Raw genomic sequence first — 14,569 nt, 5'->3', positions numbered from 1 at the left:
AAGAATTTAGAGAAAAGATGTTGATAATATCGTATTTTGCACAAAAATAATTAGTTTTAATTCTATTTTTAGAATGTGTTTGCATACTTTTGTTTACATATGAGATTAATTTCATACATGTTTAACACCTTCTATTGTATGTACTTTATTTTGGTCAAAAGATTGATTTAAGATTATTGCTTATAAAAGTTTATTGTTTTTATGAAAGATTGTCTTCGAAAGATATATTAGACAAGTAATGATTAGTAAGCAACAAAAATGATATCTCTATTTTTGTTTTAAAAGAAATATTGTATTCTCAAAAGAATTTGTGTTTGATGGAATCAAGCTAGGGTTAAGCTTGAGTTGGAAAAAATTACCTTTCGGGACGGGTGCCGAATGTGGATGCTTTAGGGAGAATAGTTGCTTTTTCCAACTATTATTTTGCTGTGCATGGCATATACTCGGCCAAGTTATTGTTTTAATTATCCATAGAAAAAGATGGAAATTCCTTATTTATGGTCTCTACCACATCCTAGTATGATAGCGAATGCTTGTTTCTTAGAATGAACTAGGAAAAATGAAAAATGCATATATTATCTAGGCATGCACCAGATTCCCTCTTGCTTTCGAATTCTTTGGTTAAACCAATTCGTGTAGGGTCGGGTATTCTTGATTAACCAAGAATTTCGAGGAAGCGTAAGCTTCAAGGTTTTGCAGAAAAAGTGCCTGATTCTTGTTCTCATCTGCATTTGAAAGACAGAAGGAAGCGACTCAGACTAAAGATGGAGGGATGCATCTTCTTGTATATTCTTAAGGCAATTTGGAAGCCTAAGTAGGAAATAAGAACTTCTTTGTATTGGATATTGTATTATTCATGTGCATTATTATGATATATTTGATGTTTGCTTATATCTTGTATAAAATATGCTTAGAGATTGAAATTTTAGGTTTATTTATGAATAAAGCATAGTTTAGGGTTAGATCCTAAATTAATGTCTTTACATTTTGGTATCAGAGCCAAGTTTATAACACTAGGACCTATATGAGTCACTTCGCTAAGATAAATCTGGAAATTAATAGCTTTATGTTTTACAGAAATGGTTCGTACCAAGCAGACAGCCTGAAAGTCAGTAGCATGATATGCCCATTACCTGAGGGTTAAAAAGGATCCTCAATCATCTGTTAAGCCAGTTTTGGATGATGCTCCTTTTGAAGCAAAACCAGTCCTAGAAAAGAGTATTGTAATAGGAAAGGACCCTACAGAATGTCATATTGAGAAGAATATCCCTGAAAAAGGAAAAAGAGCCTGAGTTGGAATATTCACCTATCAGGCCAATAGTGATCAGTTCTGAGGAATCTGAAGGCTATACCCCTCTAAGTGAGATTGAATCGGAAGGATATACCCCATTAAGTCCTAATGAGTTGGAAGAATCCACTCCCCTAACTCCTCTTGATGAGTGATGTAATGTGTTACAACACTTCAATAAAATGTCTTTCCTTCTATTACAGAATAAGGATGTAATCCCTTCTACTATAAAATAAAGATGTAATCCCTTCTACTATAAAATAAAGATGTATTCTCTTCTACTATAAAATAAAGATGTATCCTCTTCTATTATCAATAAAGATGTCTTCTATTGTATTTTGAGTTAAAAATTGTGTATTCCTTAATGATATCTATATATATACTTTGAACCTAACTTATATAGTAAATAGGAAAGAAGTAGAATGAAATTATTTGATATTGTTATGTTTTAAATTTATATTGTTTTTCTTAATTATTCAATAGAAGTATTAAACTCTCTAGTTTCTTTATAAGGCTATAAGTTAGGGAATATTATAAAAGTTACGAAAGACATAACATAGCAAATATGTCTCTTATCGCTAAGAATTATCAATATCTCCCTATTGCAGAAATAATATATAGAAATGGCCTCAAAAACCACAAGGGTGGGGTCAAGTAATGGGAACGAAAGGTTAGATCAAATTCTAGATCTGCTCAATCAGCAAAGTGCAAGGATGGATGATCTTGAACAAGAGGTTCGAAGGGTCGGAGAAGTCTGACAGAAAGCCCCAAGGGTTGAGGAGCAACCCAACAACCAAGCTAGAATAGAAGAAGAGCTGGCAAAGGATTTGAAAAGGGTAGCCCCACCAAAGTTTGATGGAAAAACAATTGGCGATGGTGTAGAGGCATGGGTAATTGAAATGGAGAAATATTTTGGTCTCTGCAACATGTCAAATGAAACCAAGGTAGTTTGAGCTGCTTATCAGTTGTTTGGTGAAGCTGCTACTTGATGGGACAATGAAAAGTCAGAAAGGAAACTACAACCAAGAGAGATCACTTGGGATTTGTTTTTACAATCCTTTAGGAAAAGGTGGCTTCCATAATTATTCTTCAACAAAAAGATGACAAAATTTAAAAACCTTACTCAAGGTAGTATGTCGGTAACATAGTACTGGGAGAAATTTACTAATCTCCTTAAGCATGTTCTGCAATACTAGATGGATGAAAGGTTCCGCATTCGAAAGTTCATTTTGGGATTAAGAACCCATATAAGAGCGGAGGTGGACATCCATAATCCATTAACCATGGTGGAGGTATTTGAAAAGGCGACTAAGCAAGAGCAGAAGTTACAGCAGTTGGGGAACCTCTGAAAGAATGAGAACAACCGACCGAATTTTGGGAATATAAATTTCCAAAGGAATCACAATAGCAATAATCGACAGAAAAGAAATCTTAAGAGGGGACCTAACACCCAGGAAAAAGGAAGAGCAAATCAATATGGAAATAAGAAAGCAAACTATAACACCAATGCTCGACAAAACATGGACAGAGGAAGGTCAGGTGGCCATCCTGGTCCTAGGGATGGGTGTTATAATTGTGGAGGGAGTCATTACACCTCCAATTGTCCACAACATACCTCAGCATAGAGAGGATCATATTAGCAAGGAGCCCCTCAACATCAGATTCACGCTGTTGTCGACAATCGTCAAGCTGATTTCCAAGCCGCACCTATCCAGATCACGGGTAAGCTCTTTGGACAATCAATTTCTATTTTAATAGATACGGGAGCTACTGAATGTTTTATTGATCCACAAGTAGTTTCTAGAATATCTATTAAACCTGGTTATATTTCAAATTCATGGATGGTTCAGTATGGAAATCGAGCAGAAAAGAGGGTAGATACTTGTCTATTTTGCAGTGAATTAGAACTTTCTAGTTTCCAGACCCAAGTTAACCTTTATGTTGCACCACTAGGATCATATGATGTGATCTTAGGTATTAATTGGTTGACTGAACATAAAGCCATAGTGAACTATGAAGATAAGGTCATTAGTTGCATGGATGATTTTGTGAATTTCGTTGAAATTTTTGGATCTCAAAGTCCTCTTGAATTGAGATGCATTTTGGTGATGCAACTCAAGAAGGCCTAAAGAAAAGGATGTTCCATCATTTCCATCATGGTTAATGATTTGAATAATGTAGAGAAAAGTCCTACAGATTATCCTGTCCTTGCAAAGTTTCTAGATGTCTTTCTAGAAGATCTTACCAAGTTACCACCTAAGAGAGAGTTCAATTTTTCTATAGAACTCTTACCTGGAACGAAGCCGCAATCTAAGGCTCCATATAGAATGAAAATGACAGAACTGTATGAGCTTAAGGCTCAATTGCAAGAATTGCTTAGGCAAGGTTTTATTAGACCAAGCGTATCCCCATGGGGTGCACCAGTGATCTTTGTAAAGAAGAAAGATGGTACTTTGAGGTTATGCATTGATTATAGGATGTTGAATAAAGTAACCATCAAAAATAGATATCCTCTACCAAGGATAGATGAATTATTTGATCAAATGAAAGGTGCATCTGTATTCTCCAAGATCGATCTTTGATCCGGATATCAACAGTTAAGGATTAAGGATGAAGATATTCCTAAAACTACATTTTGAACAAGGTATGGGCACTATGAATTCACTGTTGTACCATTTGGTTTAACTAATGCCCCAATAGCATTCATGAACCTCATGAATAGTACTTTAAGAGAATACTTGGATGACTTTGTTTTAATCTTCATTGATGACATATTGATCTATTCTAAGAATGAAGAACATAAGAAGCACCTGAGGATAGTTTGCAACGATTGAGAGATTGTAAACTTTATGGAAAATTCTCTAAGTGTGCCTTCTTTCAAGAAAAGGTGCAATACTTAGGTCATGTCATATCCGCTGAAGGAATTTCAGTTGATCCTACAAAGATAGAAGCAATAGTAGATTGGCCAACACCCTAGAATGTTTCAGAAGTTCGAAGTTTTATGGGACTTGCAGGATATTATAGAAAATATGTGGAAGGATTTTCCAGGATAGCGGCACCAATTACCTCACTTCATAAAAAAGAAAAAAGGTTTGAATGGACTGAGAAATGCGAGGAATCATTTCAACTCCTGAAGCAGAAATTGACAACAGCACCAGTATTAACAATACCAGATCCCAGTGGACATTTTGTAGTAATTACAGATGCCTCAGGAGAAGGTGTGGGAGCAGTATTGATGCAAGAAGGAAAGGTGGTTGCATATGAATCACGAAAGCTAAAGCAATATGAGATGAATTATGCTCTGCATGATTTAAAACTACTAGCTATTGTGCATGCATTGCAAATGTGGAGGCATTACCTCTTAGGGAAGCCTTTTGAGCTTAAAACGGATCATTTAGGATTGAAATATATTTTTAGACAACCTAACCTAAATGCAAGACAAAGAAGGTGGCTTGAATTTCTAAGTGAGTATGACTTTGGTATTGAATATATCCAAGGGAAGGAAAATAGAGTAGCTGATGCTCTCAGCAGAAGAAGACACCTATCTGCAATCGTTACAACAAGGACAAATTTGAAGCAACAAGTGTTGCAGAATCTTTCCGAAGATGAACATTATATAGGAGTTAAGCAAGCCTTGGAAAGAGACTCTTCAGACCATCGCTATGATGGATATTAGATAGAACCAGAGGGTATTTTGAGATATCAAGGAAGGATGTATATACTAGAAGGAGGAGAGTTGAGGAAGTTGATCTTACATGAGATGCACAATACACCTTATTCAGGACACCCTGGAATAACAAAGATGGTAGCTGCTTTGAAAACATTGTATTTCTGGCCTAAACTCCGGAAAGAAGTGGTTGAGTATGTAGCACAATGTCTGGAATGTCAAAGAGTAAAAGCTGAACATGTTCATCCAGCAGGACTTCTATTTCAACATGTTATACCAGAATACAAGTGGCAGGTAATCAGTATGGATTTCATCCAAGGATTACTGATAAGTAAGAATAAGCATGACACTATCTTAGTAGTGGTGGACAAGTTGACTAAAGTTTCACATTTCATACCTGGTAATCTAAAAGATGGATCATTTGTTCTTGCCAAGAAATTTGTGCAAGAAATTTTTCGATTACATGGAGTTCTAGAAACTATTATATCTGAAGGGGATACCAGGATGACTTCCAGATTTTGGACAACATTGAATGCAGCATTAGGAACAAGGCTAAATTTTAGCTCAGCCTATCAACCTCAAACTAACGGCCAAACAGAAAGGGTTAATCAGGTAGTAGAGGATCTTTTGAGAATGTATTGCATGGATCAGCAGTACAAATGGGAGGAGTACTTGCCCTTAGTTGAATTTTTCTATAACAACTCCTTTCATGCATCATTAGATATGGCACCTTTTGAAGCACTCTATGGGCAAAAATGTCACACACCTATCAGCTAGGATAGACTAGAGGATAGGATCATTATTGGTCTAGATTTACTCAAGGAAATGGATGAACAGATGGTGTTGATTAAGAGTAGATTGAAGGAAGCAGCTGACCGACAGAAGAGTTATGCAGACCAAAATAGAACTTTTAGACAATTCGCTGCAGGAGATAAAGTCTTTTTGAGAGTCAAACCTCATAAGAGCTCTATCTCATTTGGAAAATCATCAAAATTGGCTCCAAGATATGTGGGACCCTTTGATGTACTGGAGGTTATCAATCTAGTTGCTTATAGATTAGCTTTACCCCCTGGTCTAGCTCGAATCCATAATGTGTTTCATGTGTCTTTATTAAAACCTTACAATGCTGATGCATCTCATATTCTTGATTGGCAATCCTTACAGGTTCAGGATCCAGGCGTGGTGCTAGTGGAGCCCATCCAAATCTTAGATCAGCATAGTGTGAAGCTACATAGCAGAGATTTCATTCAGTATAAGGTTCAGTGGGACCAATATTTTGAGGATAGTGCTACTTGGGAGGATGCTGAGATGATTGACCATCATTTTCCTCATTTTCTTTCTTAGGAAATAACTGCTATTTAATTTTGGATATTTTGAAACAATTATTATTATTTTATGATGTAAACTTGGATAGCCTGTGTGCTCTTGGTATTATTATTTTAATTTGAGGTAAAGATTGACATTTTGTGAGATATTATGGTTTTGTGAATATTGATGAGTGGCAAGACATCGAGACGATGTCTCTTCCAAGAGGGGAAGGAAGTCATGAATCATTTTATTTAATATTGTGCAATTTAAAGATGTAATGTGATTTCGAAATTTAAAATAGATTAGATCATTCATAATCTAGTATGAGGAAATATAATATGCTTTTTACTCCTGCAAATGATATGAAATTCAATATTCTTTTTGGGTTTGTCAATGCTGATAAAATTTTGAGTGCAAGTAATGTAGGATGAGGTGAAGGAGGTCGAAGGCGAGAACACGAATCAGGTAGAATTTCTTTTAACTGAATGACTTCGATAGAAAAGAGAATCTTTCACACACCACATTAGGATTTATAATTTGCATCTTGAAAATGTGGATGATTTAAATGACCTTATTTGAGTGTTTGTTCAAATTGAAATGATGAATTTGGAATGAATAGTAGATTGATTTAAATAATTTACATGTGTATTGATTGTATGATGTGAGTGGTGATTGAGTTGAATTTAAGTTGCATGAGTAATGGTGAAATATTAAGCTTTATGGCTAAAAGAGATAAAATGTGTAGATGATTCGAAAACGAATATTGACCCTAGGTTTTTATGTCCTTGTTCAAGTATGTAAATGTATGAAAAAAGTACTTACGAGTTTAAATTTTGTAAATTGAATAATAGTCTAATATATATATATGAGAAATTTATTCAATCATATACATATATCAATAACCAATTATCATGAAATTTGACTTCGTCAAATGTTTTGTCTATTCATACGAAATTTGTCTAATAATAATTTGATCATCTATTTGTAAATATTGAAAATGTATGTATGAAATTAAATTAGGAAATGAAAATCTGATATATATATTTCTTTATCAAAGAATATATTAAAAAAAAAGTTTAATGTTTAATGAAAAGTCATTTATAAATAAATTATAAAACAAACCATATTACACATATAATATTATATATCACTTTTTTAAACATGTTAATAAAGGTGGCCGGTTGAAAAAGGTGGTCGACCATCGAAGCCAAAGGAAGAGCTTTTTGGTCGGTGTGTTAACAGACTCCTCCACCCATGGTAGCCGCTTTGGTCAGTTTGTTGAGCAGAACCCCCTCCATCCACGGTAGCCGCTATCAAAGCATTAATGCAGGTCAAATGCGGTGGGAGGCAATAAGGTAAGATGTTTAAGGTAGGCATAGCTTAAGGGAGATACTACTAACTACTGACTACCACTACTCCCATTTGAAACGTAAACAACGTGTAAAACACTCCCACGACTTGGCATGCAACATCACTCTGCGGTGGATAAGCTAAAGTTGACATATTCCATGCAGCAATCAAGCTCCAACTGAAACGGTTGGAAGTTTTAAACAATAATACTCGAACTTGCCATGAAACAAGGGTGGTATTTAATCCATAAGACTACGTGGAGATTATAATTACAACCACTTGACAAGAGAAATAGTGGAACAGTAAATAAGACCCAGAGGATAGCAGCAAACATAGCCACAAATTAGAATAAATAGACGTATGCACACACACATTCTTTCATTCTTTCTCACATGAGATTAGAAGAGCGATAATTTCTTGAAGGGAGAGTGAGAATAGTTTGATAGAGAGTTAGAATAGTTTGAGATAGAGGAAGAATAGTTTGATAGAGAGGAAGAATAGTTGGATAATATCGTAGAGATTGAGCGATAGAGAGATAGTTGGATATAGATAAGAATAGTTGGAGAGAAAGAGAGACTTGCGATCAAGGCGTGGAATCATTGACAAAGAATGACAAGGTCAAAAGCTTACAATCCACTCTAAGTTTCCAAGAGGTTAGAATCCTTTGTTTATATTTTATTTTATTTGTTAAATTTGGTATAAAATTTGTAGAAATGGAAGTTTAGATAATAGATATGTACGTCCAAATGGGTATCAATTATTAATATCATATTTGAAATGCTTTATAAACCATTGTGGAATAGAAGAAAATAATTTAGAGAAAATATGTTGATAATATCATATTTTGCACAAAAATAATTAGTTTTAATTTTATTTTTAGAATGTGTTTGCGTACTTTTGTTTACATATGAGATTAATTTCATACATGTTTAACACCTTCTATTGTATGTACTTTATTTTGGTCAAAAGATTGATTTTAAGATTATTGCTTATAAAAGTTTATCGTTTTTATGAAAGATTGTCTTCGAAAGATATATTAGACAAGTAATGATTAATAAGCAACAAAAATGATATCTCTATTTTTGTTTTAAAAGAAAGATTGTATTCCCAAAAGAATTTGTGTTTGAGGGAATCAAGCTAGGGTTAAGCTTGAGTTGGAAAAAATTACCTTTCGGGAAGGGTGCGAATGTGGATGCTTTAGGGAGAATAGTTGTTTTTTCCAACTATTATTTTGCTGTGCATGGCATATACTCGGCCAGGTTATTGTTTGAATTATTCGTAGAAAAAGATGGAAATTCCTTATTTATGCTCACTACCACATCCTAGTATGATAGCGAATGCTTGTTTCTTAGAATGAACTAGGAAAAATTAAAATGCATATATTATCTAGGCATGCACCAGATTCCCTCTTGCTTTTGAATTCTTTGGTTAAACCAATTCATGCAGGGTTGGGTATTCTTGATTGACCAAGAATTCCAAAGAAGCGTAAGCTTCAAGGTTGGGTAGAAAAAGCGCCTGATTTTTGTTCTCATCTATGTTCGAAAGACAAAAGGAAGCGACTCAGACTTAAGATCGACGGATGCATCTTCTTGTATATTCTTAAGACAATTTGGAAGCCTAAGTAGGAAATAAGAACTTCTTTGTATTGGATATTGTATTATTCATGTGCATTATTATGATATATTCGATGTTTGCTTATATCTTGTATAAAATATGCTTAGAGATTGAAATTTTAAGTTTATTTATGAATAAAGCGTAGTTTAGGGTTAGATCCTAAATTAATGTCTTTACATTTTCCCTTCGTGAAGACCAGCTGTGGGACATGCCGCTGATCTTCCCAGCCCACATCAATCCACATGCCAATAACCCTAGATTCGTCCATGCAAAGCACTTTTAAAATCTGAAAGATCTGGATTGCGCAAAACCAAATTTACTGAACCTTTTGCTTCTGAATCTTTAAATGATCATTTTGTAACTCTGTACAAAGCCATCAGCTTCTTCCTGCGCAGACCCAATGCTGATATATCTTGGCATTCATACAACATGAATTTCTGGGAAGCAATATTGCATTTGGGATCTCTTTCAGATGGTTCTGATATTCATACCCTGCAACGTTACACCATTCATTTCTTATCGCAACATTAAAAGTAATGGCATCCCTGATCCTTGAGCCGTTCAAATGGCAGGTGTGTGGAAAATAAAATCAGAGCATGAAAATCTTAAAACCCTGGCAACCCCTTATTTTGTAGAGCCAAGCTTTAAACCTGTGTGTGGCGATTGGCTTGCAAATAATTTAGCCTTTTGAGATTTTGGCAGGTGTGTGGAAAATAAAATCAGCGCATGATAATCTTAAAACCCTGGCAACCCCTTATTTTGTAGAGGCAAGCTTTAAACCTGTGTGTGGCGATTGGCAAAAGCTCACAAATTTTCCAGGGTTTGAACCTTAAATCACAGGTTCGAATCCAGATATGGCTGAAGAATTCTCTTTAACTGTTCCACTTCATCTGCTCGCAGTTGCGATGCTTACATTTATCTCCGTGAACCCGTCGATTCTTTCAATTTTATCAACAGACTTCCTCACAGTTTCTTATATCTTTTTAATTCAAAATCATAATGCCTATTGTTCTCAATATTTTCAATATGATGTTTTCAATATTTTTATAGTTAACAGTTTTTGAATATTAATTAGACTTGCGTACAAAAAAATGTTCTGGCAATTAATTATTTAATTTATTTCTGAAAATTCATTGTTTTTTACATTTATTTAATTTATTTCTGGAAAACCATATTTCCAATAATCATTCTTTCTAATATAAATGCATTCAGCGTGAATGGATTTAGAATTGAACAGAAAACGCTACTTTAAAGCATGGGCATGCAGACAGATATAGTCTATCCAAAACAAAAAGAAATGAAGATTTTTTCAAAATTTGTGACTAAACATAGTAAAATTTCTGTATATTTCATTGGAACCTTGTACAATATCATTATAACCTGTCTAGAAAAGGACTATTTGGAAGGAACAAAGTATTGTTTATAAAAATGCGGTAGTTATCATTTACAAGTAACAAAGCCACCATTGTAAACAGAAATTGGCTGTTTGTTATGTAGGGGAATCAGGAAATTGGTTTCCACAAGAAATGAAATTGCTTTTAATAGAATTATAAACTGTTTTCCAATTTTTATGCAAAATGGAAAGTGAGAGTAATTTCCACTTAGCTGCATACTATCTTTCAAAATCAATGGACCACACACTTAAAAGATGTTTAATGATGTTGACGATAATATGAAAGATCAACTTAATGTTTGCCGTTCCATAGTTGCCGCGTGAACAGTTGCAGTGATTAATGAGTTAAATTGATTGTATATTTTCGATTCAAACAATATCTGTGGAAAATTAGTATTTTAGGGTTAACTGCAGTGGTTTAACTCGCGTATACTTTGGTCATGCTGGTCAATATTTTCAACGATTTTGGACCTTTATACTTTCACTGCCATATGCTCTGAGGGTTTTGTAAAATTTGAAGTCACTGCCACATGCTCTGAGGGTTTTGCATAAGATGGTTTATTATTATTTTGTTGCTTAATGATGTTGACGATAATATGAAGCTAGCTAGGTTTCTAGAATGAAAAACACGTGTAATGCTAGATGGCAAAACTATGCCGGCCGCCTGCTTTTCTCAACGATAAACAAACATCTTTGCCTGTCAAAAATCTCCATCCTAAACGCTATTTAATCTTTTGAATACCATAAAGACTATAGCGACAATTGCCAATTCAACAGTTAAACCTGTTAACAGTATGCCTTTTTTTGCAGACATACAACCAAAAATAAATAAAAAATGACTGATTTTGAGATCCACTTAGAAGCACATACAATGAAAAATACAAAATTTCTCACTGTTTTAGCTTCGAAAAAACAGAGATTGGGACTATGAGTAAGAATGGAAAGAAAGAGGTCATTAATCGGTGTCACTGACACAAAACTAATAAACAAACTTTTAAAAAGAAAACAATCTTAAACATTGCATAATCAAATTTACCAACAATCAGCCCATCTTTGCAAAAGTTTGTTTAATAAGTAACGTAATTTCCACTTTCAAAAGCAAGAGAAAAGTGCATACTTTCAATATCAGTCATAACGATGCTATTCTGAAGTAGTCTCTAATTAGTAGAATGCGGTACAACACATTCTCCTCTACAAGAAGCACTCCACAATCTAAACAGCTGAGTTTTTTCCCCTTCATATTGGTCCTGAGACAACATGGAGTACGGTCTGTGCAGTCAAAAATTTATTTTCGAAGCCCTCTTATGATAATATTGTGAAGCACCAAATTTCTATTTATATTCATGTTCTTTGTAGGCATAAAGGCCCATTGGATGGATTTCTATGCAAGAAACATTACCATTTCAATACTGCAAAAGAAATTCTATTATATAAGGCCACATCATTGAAAATTTTTAAGTTTTAGGTAAATTAAGTAATTTATATTTTAGGTTTTAGGGTTTATAATTTAGTTTTTAAGAATTACATTTTAGGGTTTTAAAATGAAGTCTATATTTCAAAATTAAAATATATGATTTACAACTTAAAAATTATCTAAATTCAATGAAAAATTTACAAAGAAAGTTTTACAACGGTAGATATATATCCAAACCCTTCTTATCTATCATGTTTCTTGATCATCCAAGTTAGCATTGTGTGACCTTTGTTTGAAGAACACAAAAAACAAAAGTGTTAAAGCATTAATGCTGTGTGATGTGGTGGATTTTGGCCTTCATGTGTTAGTTTATAGCTTTTGTCATGGGCTACAGACTGTATTTCATAAACAATAGCTTGTAAGGACCAAAAGAAACCTTTTATAAAATTAAAATTCAGCTTTTAAATGTAAGTGTCTTTATTTTAAGATATTTTCCCAACCCACAAAATAAATAAAATTCTCCCAGTTATTTGAAGGGGCCTTCAAATGAAGTTCATGCATGCATTCTTCATTTGAAGATACTTTAATTTTGAAGAAAAAAGTTGAACGAATAGCCTCGATAAGTTTCTACACCATTCTGATTTCAGTTATTACAAATAAATTTTCCAAGGATGAAGGTCTTGAAGAGTCTGAAAAATGTTAATGGAATCATTCTCAAGAATAAAACTTGTAAGCCCCCTTTGAGAAGCTATATATATAGCATTCAAGGAGGCCTTAGGTTCGACAAAGTGATTCGTTTGATGACCAAGTCCAAGACAAAGGTGGAGAGAAGAAGGCCACTATAATCTTTAATAACACGGCCTCCACTACTAACATAAATTATCCTTGTAGGCAGCATCAAAGTTCACTTTATATCAATTATTTTAATATAAAAAGAGAAAAAAAATGCTACAAAATAATTTTTTAAATGTGAACTTTTTAAAATGTGTATCTATTGTCAATAATATCTCTTCAATAATTGACAATTAGAAAGTAAAGAGAAGATTGTCTATGTACAAATATAGTTAGAAATAGATGACTATTTAGATCACACTATTACCAAAGTGTTCCTATTCTTAATAATAAAAGAAGGATCATCATTGCCTTCTAATAGATTAGCAAATTCATTTGAAAAATAATCCCTAAGATATATAATCATACCCATTAAACATTAAGATACAACCATATCATTCCATCTCTTTATTTGAATTACATTATAGACAAACACAAAGAAACAACTAATCTACCATGAACCATAGTCCAATTTGAAATAATCTGAATCAATGGGAACCTTCATCACTCTATTTGGTTGAAGATGAAAGGAAGGACAAGATAAGGGACACAAAGGGATGTGCATGGATAAAGAAATTTGAAATCTTAAATAGATTAAGGCAGACTTCAAATAGCTTGATAGACTCGAGTATATGTTATTGAATATTTCATCTGAATATTTATCTAGATAAATGAAATTCAACAATATCTGTTGGTGTTATAAGTATAATCTAACAAACCGATTTAATTAGATACAACAAATTAATCTAATTTTGATATTCAGATTTTATAACTCCTTAACCACAAAAATCAGAAACTTGAGATATTTACAAGGCACTCTCTTATAGAAAGGAAAATTTCTAGACGGCTGAAATGCATAGTCAGTAAGATCAGCGAACATGTCGTTAAATGCTATAAATGTCCTAGCTTATTCAGAATCCCTAGCATGTAATATAAATGCAATAAATGTCTGAACTTATTCAGGAATCTCTAGTGTGTGTTTCAGGAATCTCTAGCGTGTAATATAAATATAGGGAGAATAAATGCTGATTAATCTAGAGTTGTTCTATATCAGCCATAATCCTCTATATAAGCCAAGTTTTGTAGGGAAGAAAGAACACAAGACAGAAGAAACACAGTGATATAATAACGGATAAGCTGTTTATATTATTACCAAAAACATATTATATAACAGTTTATATAAATGCCTTCACAAAACAGAGCTGCTCATGACTCCTTTCTGCATTATACATTCATTCATTCATCCATAAAACAGAGTATTGCATTTTGCTCTCTTTAAAACAGAGCATGTCCAGAGCAAAAAAACAACAGAGGTTTCTAGAATGCCCGCGTGAAAAACCTAAACATCTAGATGCATCAAAAAGGAGTAGAAGAAGACTCGAGAAAGTGGAGTGAATGCGGTGGTTGGAGTAGTTAGGATACGGAGGCAGGGGAGATTAGAGGAGTCCAGCTGGAGTCCACGTACGCCAACAATCCCCCTTAATCTTCACTGTCATATATGTCTACAATACCAATTCCTTCTTTGAGGTGTTCATAAAAATTCTTTGCAAGTGGCTTTGTGAAAACGTCAGCTAGTTGTTCATTGGCCCTGCAAAACTGAAGATATATGTCACCATTGTTCATCAATTCTCAAATAAAATGATATCTTGTATCAATATGCTTGCTCCGTTTATGAAAGACATTATTTTTAAATAAAGCAATTGC

The sequence above is a fragment of the Cryptomeria japonica genome, chromosome 8 (genome assembly GCF_030272615.1).
Source record: "Cryptomeria japonica chromosome 8, Sugi_1.0, whole genome shotgun sequence".
Classification (NCBI taxonomy): domain Eukaryota; kingdom Viridiplantae; phylum Streptophyta; class Pinopsida; order Cupressales; family Cupressaceae; genus Cryptomeria; species Cryptomeria japonica.
This window is presented reverse-complemented; position numbering follows the sequence as displayed.